The sequence below is a fragment of the Carassius gibelio genome, chromosome B7, assembly GCF_023724105.1.
Source record: "Carassius gibelio isolate Cgi1373 ecotype wild population from Czech Republic chromosome B7, carGib1.2-hapl.c, whole genome shotgun sequence".
Classification (NCBI taxonomy): domain Eukaryota; kingdom Metazoa; phylum Chordata; class Actinopteri; order Cypriniformes; family Cyprinidae; genus Carassius; species Carassius gibelio.
In genome coordinates this window covers 38,168,356-38,185,104 of record NC_068402.1, presented here as the reverse complement: position 1 = coordinate 38,185,104, position 16,749 = coordinate 38,168,356, and the positions used below count along the sequence as shown (strand labels likewise).

The 16,749-nt window shown below is 40.8% G+C and overlaps 2 protein-coding genes and 1 long non-coding RNA gene across 4 annotated transcripts in view; all 3 read right to left on the bottom strand.

Annotated features, from left to right (window-relative positions):
* The window catches only part of LOC127961544 (hepatocyte growth factor activator), a 118,823-nt gene that overhangs the window by 56,957 nt on the left and 45,117 nt on the right, over positions 1-16,749 (bottom strand). The gene's annotated exons all lie outside the window — the stretch shown is intronic.
* Positions 1-16,749, bottom strand: part of LOC127961543 (mucin-5AC-like) — a 609,977-nt gene that overhangs the window by 574,774 nt on the left and 18,454 nt on the right. The gene's annotated exons all lie outside the window — the stretch shown is intronic.
* Positions 14,785-15,725, bottom strand: LOC127961573 (uncharacterized). Its single transcript, XR_008154469.1, has 3 exons — positions 15,185-15,725; positions 14,964-15,044; positions 14,785-14,847 (listed from the first exon to the last, which is right to left on the bottom strand). It is a non-coding gene; the product is annotated as an uncharacterized LOC127961573 (long non-coding RNA).

Below are 16,749 nucleotides of genomic sequence, written 5' to 3'. Positions count from 1 at the left end.
TGGGCAGTGTATATACAAAAATAATTGATAAATGCAAGAAAACTACAAATGTAATGAGGTGTCTATGTGGAGTTGAGTGGGGAGCTAGTAGATCTGCAATGAGAACAATTTACACATGTTTGAAAAGGTCAGTATTAGATTATGGAAGCATAATATATGAGTCTGCAGCCAAAAATTGGTTGAGTAAGTTGGATGGGATACAAAATCAAGCATTAAGATTGTGTTGTGGTGCTGTCAAAACTACACCAGTGACAGCTATCCAGGTGGAGATGGGAGAAATGCCTCTCCACCTTAGAAGAGGTCAGCTGGCCATTGTGTATTGGGCAAACTTGAGGGGTCATAATGGAAATCATATGAGTCAATCAGTTTTGAAGCAATGCCAAGAGTATGGTAATGCTCAAGTCAGAAGTTTTGGTTGGGTGATCAATGATAAGGTAAATGAAATGGGGTTCAATGATCTTAAAGTAAGTACTACTGTACCTTTCCCAGTTGCTCCACCATGGGAATATAAAGAAATGGCTATTGATTTGGGGCTTTTAGAAGAAAAGCAAGGAAATTGTATGGACAAGTATGGGGTGCAGAGATATTTAATAATGGAGAGGTATAGAGAGAATGTAAGTATATCTACAGATGCATCTAAACAGAGTAATAAAAGAATGGGGGTAGCGTGATGATTTGGCAGTTTATACAGCGGAGTTGGTGGCTGTGTGGCTAGCTCTGCTGTGAGTGGAAGTTAATAGGCCAAGGAAGGCAGTAATTGCTTCAGATTCAAGCTCAGATCAGCATCAAAACATGTCAGTCAAAATCAAGACAGGATATTGTAATAGAAATAAAACAAATTGCAAATAATCTGATACAATCAGAAACTGAGATAACTCTTATATGGGTACCAGCTCATATAGGAGTCGTAGGAAACGAGTTGGCAGACAAATGTGCTAAGAAAGCAGATGGAAATTCCAATGTAGATATTGAGGTTAATTATAGCAAAGCAGAAATTAAGAGTATAGGTAAAACATTGTTAAGGGCAAATGGCAAACATTATGGGACAATGGGCAGACTGGAAGACAGTTCTATAATATCCAGAATATAAAGTGGGAAAGGGCAGAAATATGAACAGAAGCAAGGAGGAGGAGGATGTGTTGTCAAGAATGAGGTATGGACACACAAGATTAAATAAAACTTTGGTAATAATAATAAAAAATATTATAATTATTAAAATAATTTAGGTGATTTATTTTTTTTTTAATGGAAAGGTTAGAATCCAGTACCACACCCCAGTCCAGCAGGTGGCGGTAATGCACTATTAAAGTTAGTTGCCAACCACCAAAAAAATTGAAAGAAGACGAAGAAGAAGAGAAGACAGGAGCTGCCTTGATATGAACTAGGAAGACAGGGGAAGAGTCATGTCTTTCCTTAAAGGGTTAGTTTACAAAATAGCTAAATCATGTAATTAATAACTTACCCTCATGTTGTTTCAAACCTGTAAAACCTCTGTTTATCTTTGGAACACAGTTTAGGAGATTTTAGATTTAGTCAAAACATTTTTTGAACTCTAAAATTTTAACTTTAAAACTTTACACACAGATCCCACAAAAAAAAAAAAATTGCTTTGTCACCAACTTGTTTGGACAAATATTGTGCATGTGTATATCTATGTCTAATCTATGTCTAATATCAAGTACACTCATCATCAATCTGCTCCAGTCATGGTTTGATACTGTCATGAATCCTGTCTGTGGTCTTTGTCTGCTTCCCACCAGAGCTCATCTTCTGATTATATTGACTCTCACACCACATAGACTGTTACATGTCACCCTGGACTACATTTCCCATGATTCATTTTGCTAATCACACTCTCACTTGTAGCCAGTCACATACACACAGTAAATACCAGACTCTAACCACAGTTCAGGACTGAGTTTTGTTGAGTGATTATCGCTCCTCTAGTGACAGCTACTCAGGGAGTCAATTCGCTGTTTTAGTTTCTAGATCCTAGTCCTAGCTTTTTATATCACAGTCAAGATACAACTTTAATTTACAGTAATGAGAGTATAAATAACAGGGCATTTGTTTTTACTGGACATTTAGCTATATAATATAATTATGCACAATATATATAATTATATTATATATAATATATTAATGCACAAGTCAAGTCCATGAATAAAATACATGAAACATACATTAGCACATTTGATTATGGACTGAAAAAATAAATATACATATAAAACATATTTTGCAATGAAGTATGCATACAATTTTAAAAATGAAGGTTCAAGGTTCCCTTAAAGTGAATCTCACATTCATATGCTGTTGTGAAGTTCATTACATACATAACTGAATCTTTCTGAGCTGACTGCATTAGTTTGTTTTAGCAGTGAATAACATCTGGTTTATGTGTAATTTATGTAAACAACCAACAAGGCAATAGTCATGATGCTCAGTCACCATTTGTTTTTATACTGCATTTTATTTTATTCTTTTATAGTTCCAAGCAGGAATTATTGCACACACAAGTGACAAAATAATGACATTTTAAAGCAATCAAAAATACAACAACTTAATTTCTAAAAAAATAAAAGATTAAGAAACGATTTACAGTCCTAATAAATGTGTTTTTATTAACAAAGTTCGGGAGAAGCAAGATCAGATAATCATTCAATTTGGCACAGGTGCATCTCGTTTAGCTAATCATCCTAAATAGCACACAAGCGTATATATATATATATATATATATATATATATACAGTCTTCCTACCTCCTGTCTCACGACAGTTTTTTCGGCATCCCTCCTCCACCCCTAGCCTGGTAATACCAGACTCTGCTACTTCACTTTGCTTCGTAGACAGAGTCTGGAATGGCATAATAGGGAAGTTTTTTCTCTCTCGCTAGGGGGCGCTTGTCTGAAGTTTAAAATCATTGGTTACCCGTAAGCCAATCAGATACGTTTAGTTATGATGTATGTTATGCGCCTGTACAGCCGCATCGAAGCACAGACATCATGCATTGAACTCAAATCTATGATTGAACTTCCACTGTAAACCTGTTGTAAACACATGATGCGAGCGAAATACCAGAGTGAACATGGCTGTAAACGACTTTTGCAGATTATGCGAAGTTAATCTACGCATACACGGTACAATCACGGCCTCTAAACTTATTTTTGACAGAGTGAAACAAGAAAATGTTTGTAGCCAACTCTCAAATTTAGGATTAGATCTTTTAAACACAGCTCTTTGTTCCTCACGAGTTTGTCGGAAATGCTGCAACGTAATTTCAAGATTACATCATGACATTGAAATATTTAAGGACTGGAAAAGAAAGGAGACACTGGCCTGTCAAAAGGTAACGTTAGCCAGTTCAAGCTCGACCGATAAAAGAGACCGAGAAGAGAGTCCCTCCTTCTGACAAGTGCAGTTCTCCATAACAGAGCGAATTGCATCCCGTGTCTCGTTTCCCATTTCCACGGTCGTTTCGGTTTTCGATTTCTCTAACCTACAATGTAAAACTCGGCGCTTAGCATCTACGTCACGGCTCTCAGCCCGCCCTCTGTTCGTTGATTGGCCCGGCTGTTACCAGACCGGTGGCAAACAGAAAGCTCTGACGCTGTATCAAACTGAGTACAGAAGCGAAATGAAATTCAGCGGAAGTAGGAAGTCTGACGTAGTCAAAATATGCCTACTATTCGCCTTCAGATTAGATGTAAGGGTGAACTCGTGAATTCCTGATGTGCTCATTTAGTCTCAGTGACACAGAACACAGCACCAGAAACAGAGAAGAACAGAGATTCATAATCTTATACATTTCATTTACCATTTTGTTAACCCTTTGAGTTATTCTATTTTCATTATTTCACCCATGTTATGATGCTAATACAATATGCATTACTATGTACTGAATATCACAAACTTTGTGCTTATTTCCATTGACTTCTGTAGCACAGTCAACTCTTTGATTACCAGCAATCTTCAAAATATCTTCTTTAATGTTGAACATAATAAACCAGCTCATACAGGTTTGGAACGACATGAGGGTGAGGAAATGATGACAGATATTACTATAACTTTAGGGTACCTGTCTCACTTTGATGATGACTTTATTAAAAGATGACATATTTAAAGCAGTCTCTACAATATGGATAACTGGAAAATGACATTCCGCTGTATGCAAATATCAATAATATCCATAATCATTAAAATAATTATTGCTGTAATAATATATATATATATATATATATATATATATATATATATATATATATATATATATATATATATATATTTAGTGGCATGCAAAAGTTTGGGACAGTAGTGTAGCCAGAAAAGAGACTCTGGGTGTGCTTATGAAAATCTAGGTGTGCCACATTTATTGTCAGATTAGCTACTGTGAAAAATTATGGGATAGTATTTTTGTGCACTGCTTCCGTCCAACCATACTCCTAGTGGTAATTTGCAGGTCATGTCAAAATGTAGTAAATTGTTAAATGTAATAATTTTCTTCCAAATACGATAATTTTGAACTTCTGGTATGCTACTTGGACATTTCCAATCTGGCAACACTGTCTGTTGATGTTGGGCCCGGGGAGGGAGAAACATCCTCATCAGGTGTAACGTTAGGCCTTGTGTCCGGCTGTCCATCAAGCCGAGGTTTTTTTTGCTACAAAAAATTAAGAAAGGAGCTCTGCGACATATTGCTAGCTAGCAATGTGCAATCAAAAATTATCTGTTTATATCATAGACTGCTGGGGTCAACGTCAGCTGCTGTTTGTTGGCAGTCCGAATGTTGGCAGATGTATTTTAACAAAAAATAATTCAAAATGTAAATAAAATTTTTATCATTTTGAGCATTATTGCACCATATATTGGATTCTTATTTCTGTGCCCCTGAGAGTATGATTTTAGAATGTTCAGTGACATCAGAGAACTGCCAGATTCAAACAGCTTTCGCGCGTTGGCTGGAACTGATCCAGAGACGGACGCGCTCAGCGCTTGTCATATATCACAACTAATATGCAGTGTACGGAAGTTCTAAGCGGCCATGCATTATAATATTTTTTTTTTCTTGTTTTCTCGTTATAACGACTTAATTTTCTCGTTTTCTCTACGTAACGAAGTTCGTTTTCTCTACGTAACGAAGTTCGTTTTCTCGTTATAACAACTTAATTTTCTCTAAGAAGTTACAAAACTGCACCAGGAGGTGGCACTATAGACCTGAATATAACTGATGGGGTGTTCTACACTATCCACTTTACTGTACACGGACCTTCCTCGTGATCGCTATAATTTGTGCAGTCTTCATTACTGACATTTAATTAATTCATAAATGTTAAATGCTTGAATCAATATGAATATTTTGTGTATTAAGTTCCTGCTAGATGCATGAGTTTCACCAACGCGCGTGTCATAAAATAACTGCTTATCAAAACCTAGGTTGACATCACTGTATTCTGTTTATCTACAGTAGGACGGGATTTAACGATGTAGGCTGATGTGCTTCTTTTCCTTATTACTAATCTTTATTGTTAACCATATTGATGAGAAATGTGATGTATATGTAAAATCCATAGGCTAATTTAATTCAGTTTTGTTCTACAATGTTGTAGCTAATCGTTTTTTTCTACACACACATATGGAACACACACACACACACACACACACACACACAATACAAGTAGTCCTACACATGGACGCTGTTTTCAAACAGAAGCTTGTAACACACATGATTTTTGCCACATCATATAATGACTACTACACATTACAAATTATATATAATTTTATTTCAAATAAAGGGAAAATGAAAAGTGAGTTTAATCCAAGCAGCTCTAATTTCGTGGTGTTGCCATTTAAACATGTTAATTACAAAAACAAAACGTTCGTTGTACTTTCTCTGGAAAAATCAACAGTGATTGATCAGCCTTTATTTATATACAGTATTGTAGACGTTATTACCTAGGTGAAGCTAAATTTGCTGAAATATAGGCTACAGTAAGAGCGCCTGCATGGTTGTCCATCAGATGCCTGTCAAAGTTGAGTTCGTTACTATAGCAACAGTAAAACTGCCATGTCGTTATAACGAGAAAACAAACTTTCGTTATGTCGAGATAACAAGAAAAATAAGTCGTTATAATGAGAATATGAACTTCGTTATGTCGAGATAACGAGAAAAATAAGTCGTTATAACGAGAAAACGATTTTCGTTATGTCGAGATAACGAGAAAATTAAGTCGTTATAACGAGAAAACTAAAAGGAAAAAAAAATTATAATGCATGGCCGCTTAGAACTTCTGTAGCAGTATTTTCAACCACATAATGTTTATTTTAGGTTTCATACATTTAAATCTACATAATCACTAGTAAAACAATACATTGGTAGTTTGTAAAATACACGATGTCTATGGAAGCAGCAAAAACTATCTAATCAAATGCAATTTGCCGACGTGTTTTATTCGTATATCAGACACACATAGCAGAACAATAAAGTTTACTCTATTCTTCGTCCAGATCAACAGCAACTTACTTTCATGTATTTCGGGAGAAACTGGGGAATTCAAGTGCTGTACGTTAAATCCGGCTGACAGGACTCTGAACTGTCACAGGCCCACCCTGGCACACCCGTGGCTACGCCACTGGTTTGGGAAACTCTTGCAGAATCTATCAATCAATCAATCAATCAATCACCTTTATTTATATAGTGCTTTAAACAAAATACATTGCGTCAAAGCACTGAACAACATTCATTTGGAAAACAGTGTCTCAATAATGCAAAATGATAGTTAAAGGCAGTTCATCATTTAATTCAGTTATGTCATCTCTGTTCAGTTTAAATAGTGTCTGTTTTTATTTGCAATCAAGTCAATGATATCACTGTAGATGAAGTGACCCCAACTAAGCAAGCCAGAGGCGACAGCGGCAAGGAACCGAAACTCCATCGGTGACAGAATGGAGAAAAAAACCTTGGGAGAAACCAGGCTCAGTTGGGGGACCAGTTCTCCTCTGACCAGACGAAACCAGTAGTTCAATTCCAGGCTGCAGCAAAGTCAGATTGTGCAGAATAATCATCTGTTTCATGTGGTCTTGTCCTGGTGGTCCGCTGAGACAAGGTCTTTACGGGGATCTGTATCTGGGGCTCTAGTTGTCCTGGTCTCCGCTGTCTTTCAGGGCAGTACAGGTCCTTTCTAGGTGCTGATCCACCATCTGGTCTGGATACGTACTGGATCCGGGTGACTGCAGTGACACAGACTGATCTGGACACAGACTGGATCTGGTGGCCACGGTGACCTCGGAACAAGAGAGAAACAGACAAATATTAGCGTAGATGCCATTCTTCTAATGATGTAGAAAGTACAGTGTTATGTGAAGTGTTTCCGGTTCCGGTTTACCTAATTAATGCAGCCTAAATTATTAAATATATATTAAAAGCATATTAGTATGTTATGTGTATGCCAGGTTAAAGAGATGGGTCTTTAATCTAGATTTAAACTGCAAGAGTGTGTCTGCCTCCCGAACAATGTTAGGTAGGTTATTCCAGAGTTTAGGCACCAAATAGGAAAAGGATCTGCCGCCCGCAGTTGATTTTGATATTCTAGGTATTATCAAATTGCCTGAGTTTGGAGAACGTAGCGGACGTAGAGGAGTAAAATGTAAAAGGAGCTCATTCAAATACTGAGGTGCTAAACCATTCAGGGCTTTATAAGTAATAAGCAGTATTTTAAAATCTATACGATGTTTGATAGGGAGCCAGTGCAGTGTGGACAGGACCGGGCTAATATGGTCATACTTCCTGGTTCTAGTAAGAACTCTTGCTGCTGCATTTTGGACTAGCTGTAGTTTGTTTACCAAGCGTGCAGAACAACCACCCAGTAAAGCATTAAAATAGTCTAACCTTGAAGTCATAAATGCATGGATTAACATTTCTGCATTTGACATTGAGAGCATAGGCTGTAATTTAGATATATTTTTGAGATGGAAAAATGCAGTTTTACAAATGCTAGAAACGTGGCTTTCTAAGGAAAGATTGCGATCAAGTAACACACCTAGGTTCCTAACTGATGACGAAAAATTGACAGAGCAACCATCAAGTCTTAGACAGTGTTCAAGGTTATTACAAGCAGAGTTTTTAGGCCCTATGATTAAAACCTCAGTTTTTTCTGAATTTAGCAGTAAGAAATTACTCGTCATCCAATTTTTTATATCGACTATGCATTCCATTAGTTTTTCAAATTGGTGTGTTTCACCGGGCTGCGAGGAAATATAGAGCTGCGTATCATCAGCATAACAGTGAAAGCTAACACCATGTTTCCTGATGATATCTCCCAAGGGTAACATATAAAGTGTGAAGAGTAGCGGCCCTAGTACTGAGCCTTGAGATGCTCCATACTGCACTTGTGATCGATATGATACATCTTCATTCACTGCTACGAACTGATGGTGGTCATATAAGTACGATTTAAACCATGCTAATGCACTTCCACTGATGCCAACAAAGTGTTCAAGTTTATGCAAAAGAATGTTGTGGTCAATTGTGTCAAACGCAGCACTAAGATCCAATAAAACTAATAGAGAGATACACCCACGATCAGATGATAAGAGCAGATCATTTGTAACTCTAAGGAGAGCAGTTTCAGTACTATGATACGGTCTAAATCCTGACTGGAAATCCTCACATATACCATTTTTCTCAAAGAAGGAATACAATTGTGAGGATACCACCTTTTCTAGTATCTTGGACAGAAAAGGGAGATTCGAGATAGGCCTATAATTAACAAGTTCTCTGGGGTCAAGTTGTGTGTTTTTTTTTTTTTTTTTTTTTTTTTATGAGAGGCTTAATAACAGCCAGTTTGAAGGTTTTGGGGACATATCCTAATGACAATGAGGAATTAATAATAGTCAGAAGAGGACCTATGACTTCTGGAAGCACATCTTTTAAGAGCTTAGATGGTATAGGGTCTAACATACATGTTGTTGGTTTAGATGATTTAACAAGTTTATACAATTCTTCCTCTCCTATAGTAGAGAATGAGTGGAACTGTTCCTCAGGGGGTCTATAGTGCACTGTCTGATGTGATACTGTAGCTGACGGCTGAATGGTTGCAATTTTATCTCTAATAGTATCGATTTTAGAAGTAAAGTAGTTCATAAAGTCATTACTGTTGTGGTGTTGGGAAATGTCAACACTTGTTGAGGCTTTATTTTTCGTTAATTTAGCCACTGTATTGAATAAATACCTGGGGTTATGTTTGTTTTCTTCTAAAAGAGAAGAAAAGTAATCAGATCTAGCAGTTTTTAATGCTTTTCTATAGGATATGCTACTTTCCCGCCAAGCAATACGAAATACCTCTATTTTAGTTTTTTCTCCAGCTGCGTTCCATTTTTCGGGCTGCTCTTGTCACGTTACGCGGCGCTTGAAAGACGGCGAGAGAACCAATTGCAGGTAAGTAATATTTATTCAAGGGATAATCCAGAGGGGTAAACAGTCCAGGCAGGGGTAGAAACCAAAACATCCATCCACATAAAAACAAGACACGAAGACAAGGCAAGACAAGACAAGACAAGGCAAGGATGACGGACATGAAATAACCTGACATTAAACAAGGACTCCGTAACATAGACTAAGACAGACTGGGTATTTATACACAGAAGGATAATGGGGAAACAGGAGACAGGTGGGGGGAACAATCAATTACGCAACAAGGAGGAAGGTGACCATATAAGGGAACAGGAAGTGATCTGGGACAGACACCGTGAGAAGGAGGACATCTAGTGGAACCCCGGGGAACAACAACCCAGACACTGTGACAGTACCCCCCCTCTACGGAGCGGCTCCCAGACGCTCCAAGACAAAACACAACACAGAGACCAGGAGGGAGGTGGACAGGTGGAGGCTCAGGGGGAGGGACGGAGGGCCGGAAAATGAACACACGGGGAACAAACACCAGAAATGTAAACATAAAACAGGGAGACCAGGAGGGAGGGGGACCGGAGGAGGTACAGGGGGAGGGACAGAGGGCCAGACTAACTGAGGGGAACAGACAGAAGCATAACAGAACTCAAAAAACACAAAACAGAAGTCCATGAAGGACATGTTGAGGCGTCCACCAGGGCGGAGCAGATGACCACCACAGCCGTGTGGTCAAGGCCAGAACCCTCCAGGGCGGAGCGGAAGGCCACCATGACCTTGTGGTCAAAGTCAGAGTCCTCCAGGGCGGAGCGGACGACCACCACAGCCGCGTGGTCACCGCCAGAGTCCCCCAGGGCGGAGCGGACGACCACCACAGCCGCGTGGTCACCGCCAGAGTCCCCCAGGGCGGAGCGGACGACCACCACTTCCTCGTGGTCACCACCAGAGTCCCCCAGGGCGGAGCGGACGACCACCACATCCTCGTGGTCACCGCCTCAGCCTCCAGAACGGCATCGATCACCACATCGGGAACGACCTCTGGCACCGCCTCGGCATCGGGCACCGCCTCGGGAACTGCATCGGGCACCGCCTCGGCCACCGCCTCGGCCTCTCGAACAGCAGCGAGCACCTCCTCGGGAACAGCCTCGGCCTCGGGAACAGCATCGGGCACCGCCTCGGGAACAGCATCGGGCACCGCATCGGGCACCGCCTCGGGAACAGCATCGGGCACCGCCTCGGGAACTGCATCGGGCACCGCCTCGGGAACCGCCTCGGGAATTGCATCGGGCACCGCCTCGGGAATTGCATCGGGCACCGCCTCGGCCTCTCGAACAGCAGCGAGCACCTCCTCGGGAACAACCTCGGCCTTGGGAACAGCATCGGGCACCGCCTCGGGAACAGCATCGGGCACCGTCTCGGGAACAGCATCGGGCACCGCCTCGGCCTCTCGAACAGCCTCGGCCATCGCCTCGGGAACTGCATCGGGCACCGCCTCGGGGACTGCATCGGGCACCGCCTCGGGGACTGCATCGGGCACCGCCTCGGGGACTGCATCGGGCACCGCCTCGGGGACTGCATCGGGCACCGCCTCGGCCTCTCGAACAGCAGCGAGCACCTCCTCGGGAACAGCCTCGGCCATCGCCTCGGGAACTGCATCGGGCACCGCCTCGGCCTCCAGAACGGCAACGGACTGTGCCTCGGAATCGGGAACAGCATCGGGCACCGCCCCGACCTCCAGAACAGCGTCGGGTTTCGCTTCGACCTCCGGAACAGCATCGGGTCTCGCCTCGCCCTCTGGAACAGCGTCGGGCACCGCCCCGACCTCCAGAACAGCGTCGGGTTTTGCTTCGACCTCTGGAACAGCATTGGGCACCGCCTCGGCATCTGGAACAGCATCGGGCACCGCCTCGGGAACAGAAACGGTCTGCTCGGGAACGTTCTCCAGGCCTTGAGGGATGGTCGACGCCTGTCTCCTCGTCCTCCGCCCTCTATGACGGCGAGTCGGTGGCACCTGTACTGGCGACTCAGGCGTTGAATCAGCCATCTTGTGCTGTGGCTCTGGGCTGGCGGCCATCTTGTGCTGTGGCTCTAAACTGATGGCCTTCTTGGTCTGTGGCTCTAAGCTGGCGGCCATCGTGTGCTGTGGTGCTGGACTGGTGGCCATCTTGTGCTGTGGCTCTGGGCTGGCGGCCATCTTGAGCTGTGGTGCTGGCTCAGCGGCCATCTTGAGCTGTGGCGCTGGGTTAACGGCCATCTTGTGCTGAAGCGCTGGCTCAGCAGCCATGACGTGAACCGTCTTGGGAACCTCTAGTATTCTTGATAGCGTAGCGAAATAATCCAAGAATGAGACAGCGGCCGACTTGGGCGTCGGTGCTGAGCTGGTGGCCATCGGGTACTGTGGTGTGAGGCTGGCTTCCATCTTGCCTCGTGATGGGAGTTTGGTGGCCCTGCACCGCAGCGGTGCAGGGTTGGCGGTTATCTTGGGTTGTGGCGCTACCATGGCGGGCATGCGCTTCCTCTCACCTCTCCTTCCGCTATGGTGAGAGGGAGGCTCTGATCCATCCCAAAGAAGCCCCGGATCGACTGGAGGCCATGGTTGAGAGTGATGCCGAGTCTCCTCTCGACCACTCCCTCCTCGGCGACCTCCCCTGGTCCCCCGAAAAACCACCAGGCGAGTTCCTTCAAAACCGCCACTGTCCCGCTCTGTGGCTGGGGATGAGGCATGGGCAGACATACCTGCTGGTTCTCTGTTTGACGGAGTCCTTCTGTCACGTTACGCGGCGCTTGAAAGACGGCGAGAGAACCAATTGCAGGTAAGTAATATTTATTCAAGGGATAATCCAGAGGGGTAAACAGTCCAGGCAGGGGTAGAAACCAAAACATCCATCCACATAAAAACAAGACACGAAGACAAGGCAAGACAAGGCAAGGCAAGGCAAGACAAGGCAAGACAAGGCAAGACAAGGCAAGACAAGGCAAGACAAGACAAGGCAAGGATGACGGACATGAAATAACCTGACATTAAACAAGGACTCCGTAACATAGACTAAGACAGACTGGGTATTTATACACAGAAGGATAATGGGGAAACAGGAGACAGGTGGGGGGAACAATCAATTACGCAACAAGGAGGAAGGTGACCATATAAGGGAACAGGAAGTGATCTGGGACAGACACCGTGAGAAGGAGGACATCTAGTGGAACCCCGGGGAACAACAACCCAGACACTGTGACAGCTCTCTTTAGGGTGCGAGTATGTTCATTATACCATGGTGTCAAACTGTTTTCCTTAACCTTCCTTAAGCGTAAAGGAGCAACTGTATTTAAAGTGCTAGAAAAGAGAGAGTCCATTGTTTCTGTTACATCATCAAGTTGTTCTGAGGTTTTGGATATGTTAAGGAATTCGGATACATCAGGAAGCTAACTTAAAAAGCAGTCTTTTGTGGTAGAAGTGATGGTTCTTCGATACTTGTAATAAGAAGTAGAATTTACAATTTTGGCTATATGAAGTTTACACAGAACTAAATAATGATCTGAGATATCATCACTTGGCTGAATAATTTCAACACTATCAACATCAATTCCATGTGACAGTATTAAATCTAGAGTATGATTTTGACAATGAGTAGGTCCTGAAACATGTTGTCTAACACCAATAGAGTTCAGAATGTCTATAAATGCTGATCCCAATGCATCTTTTTCATTATCGACATGGATATTAAAATCACCAACTAGTAAAACTTTATCTGCAGCCAGAACTAATTCGGATGTAAAATCACCAAACTCTTTAATAAAGTCTGTATGGTGCCCTGGTGGCCTGTATACAGTAGCCAGTACAAACATAACAGGGGATTTATCATTAACATTGGTTTCTCTGGATAATGTTATATGAAGCACCATTACTTCAAACGAGTTATACTTGAAGCCTGCCCTCTGAGAAATCCTGAAAATGTTGTTATAAATTGAAGCAACTCCTCCCCCTTTGCCTTTTAGACGCGGCTCGTGTTTATAACAGTAATCTTGGGGGGTGGACTCATTTAAAATAATGTAATCATCAGGTTTTAGCCAAGTTTCTGTCAAACAGAGCACATCTATATTATGATCAATTATCATATTATTTACAAAAAGCGTTTTCGTAGAAATGGATCTGATATTCAATAAGCCAATCTTTATCATTTGTTTATCCATATTGCATTTGTTTTTTATTTGTTGAACCTCAATTAAATTGTTAACCTTAACTTGGTTTGGACGTTTTTTGTATTTTCGGGGAACAGACACAGTCTCTATAGTGTGATATCTAGGTGAAAGAGTCTCTATGTGCTGAGAATGAACTGACCTCTGTGACGGGAGGCAGCTAGCAGACTCTCGGTTTAGCCAGTCAGTATGCTTCCTGAACCTGGGCCCCAGTTAGTCAAGTATAAACACTAAGACTATGTGCCATATTTCTAGACAGAAGAGTGGCGCCACCCCAGGAGGGATGAAGACCATCTCTTTTAAACAGGTCAGGTCTGCCCCAAAAGCTCTTCCAATTGTCTATGAAACCTATGTTATTCTGTGGGCACCACTTAGACATCCAGCCATTGAGTATATAAAAAATAACAATCTATGAAAATGTGAATAATTTTAACAAAATAAGAGAGATCATACTAAATGCATGTTATTTTTTTATTTATTAATGTCCTGAGTGAGATATTGTACATAAAATGTGTTTACATTTAGTCCACAAGACAAAAAAAATAAAAAAATCCTGAAATTATTCAAAGAACCCGATTCTTGTTTCTTAATACTGTGTTTGGTTACCTGATGATCGAGTTAAACTGAACAGTTAAACTGAGAACTGTTCTTCAGAAAAATCTTTAAGCTCCTGCAGATTCTTCAGTTCCAGCATCTTTGCTTATTTGAACCCTTTCCCACAGTGACTATATGATTTTGAGATCCATATTTTCACACTGAGGACAATTATATATATATATATATATATATATATATATATATATATATATATATATATATATATATATATATATATATATATATTTCCATTTAGTTTTGCTCTTCGTAAGCAGCAGAAGTTACTTGTATGCTTCCTGGAACACAAATAAAGTACAATTTACCATGATCTTTAAATTCCTAAAGTTTTCACCCCCCAACTGTCCTCAGTGTGAAAAGATGGATCTCAAAATCATACAGTCACTGTTGGAAAGGGTTCAAATAAGCAAACATTTTGGAACTGAAGAATCTGCAGGAGCTTAAAGATTTTTCTGAAGAACAGTTCTCAGGTTAACTGTTCAGAACAAACAAGGGACTCATGCACAACCATCACAAAACAGGTAACCGCACACAGTATTAGGTTCACAAACTTTTGAATGGGGATATTTTAATGAGAGAGAGTATTTCATTGTAGAACTGCAGACATCTCTATTTCATTTTGGTGATGAGAGTTCTTCCTTCCTAAATAAATAAAATAAAATTAATCAATACAAACAATTTACTTCTGACCCTTTCTCACAGTCATGATTGTTAGAGATCAGTGTGAATCATCAGGTTTTGTGATGATCTAAACTCACCAGCTCTTCTCGCACAGATGATCTGAAGAAGAATCACAGTAGGAGCAGCAAACACTGCAATCTCTACAATACTCACAATCACTACAGGAACCACGTCTGGACAGAACAGAGAGAAAGAAGAGAAGGAATCTCTGAAACTGTGAATTGATTACTAACAATGAACAATTACAGACGAACCATTTATAAATTCACTGATAGTTTCAGTGCATGTCATTCATTACCTCTGATTAATGATCCAGCAGTCATACAGACTACAGTTTCTGATGCTGTGTCAGCTACGGAAGTTCTAAGCAGCCATGCATTATAATTTTTTTCCTTCTTGTTATCTCGACATAACGAAGGTCATTTTCTCATTATAACGACTTAATTTTCTCGTGATGTCAGTGTAAAACCCATTTTCTCACGACGTAATTTTAGCTATCGCGAGAAAACCCCGTGCCATTAGTGAATGCTTTGGTTGCTGAAATCTTCTTCATAAAGTTACTAGTTTCCTGCAGAAAATATGGACTTAATCTCTACATTGAGAGAGAGGGGTGTCCCCAGTGAGAACCTGACAAAAATGGAGGAAGATAAGGTATGTTACTTGTTAAGATTCAAGAATAGCACAAGGTTTGCTACAGTATTCATGTTTTATGGTCATTGAAATGGACACACGATAAGTTCTAAAGTTAGCTGGAAGTACACACAATGCAACCAGAGAAGAATACTTATGTTTCAAAGCAGTTTTAAAGGGATAAACAGAAACATCATGATTCGGTGATGCAAAAAAAGAATTTGATGCCTCTGTAAAGAAGCTTTACAAAAAAATATAAGATTAGTTTCAAAGGTGCCATATGGTTTTTCGAGCACTCTTAGACCACTGAATCTCAGACTGCATTTAACACGTGTGCTTCCAGTCCTTGCGACCCCGAGTTCTGCATATTTTGCATGTGTTTCTCTGTGTTAACACCTGATTCAGATAACCAGCTCATTAGAAGAGCCCCGTGCATGAACTGAATTGCGATTCTTTGGGGTGATTTTGCCTTTAGTTTTCTCCAATACAGTAAAATGCCTATGAAAATGAATACTGTGATAGTCAGTGTCACTCTGAAGACATATGAATTGAAAGAATGAGCTAACCTAAACTATAAAGGAATTTTTTATTTTATTTTTTTATGAGTGTTGGAATATCGGACACATTGGAAGTGCTATAAAGGAATTTTTTATTTTATTTTTTTATGAGTGTTGGAATATCGGACACATTGGAAGTGCTAGGACACATTTTGTTATACACACACATAGACTTTGAATGAAAAACATTAAATATAACATTTAACATTATTAAACAATTTATAATAATTAATGTACAATAAAAACGATTATGCGCAAAAATAATGTATATATTTAAACCTAAAAATTAAAGTTAAAATAAGCAAAAGTGTAAAGGAAATGTGTGCATGACAGCTTCTTTACATACATTTTGACTGCTCTCAGCACCCGTACTGTAAATGCAAGAATACACGCGCATGACAGAAAAAAAAAAGTGCACTGGCTTGACCCGCAGTTCATCAGACTACAGTTTCTGATGCTGTGTCAGCTGCTTCTGTGGATCATGAACATTAGTTCAGTTCAAACATCACGTGACATCAGTAAGACATGCAGACACTGCAAATGTGAGAGCTGAAGTCATCTCAGTGTTTGAGGTAATGATCCATTTATCTATTTTAGAGATGCAAAAACCATAAAGGATTATTTCATCAAACCATTTATAAATTCACTGATAGTTTCAGTGCATGCAAGAAAAGAG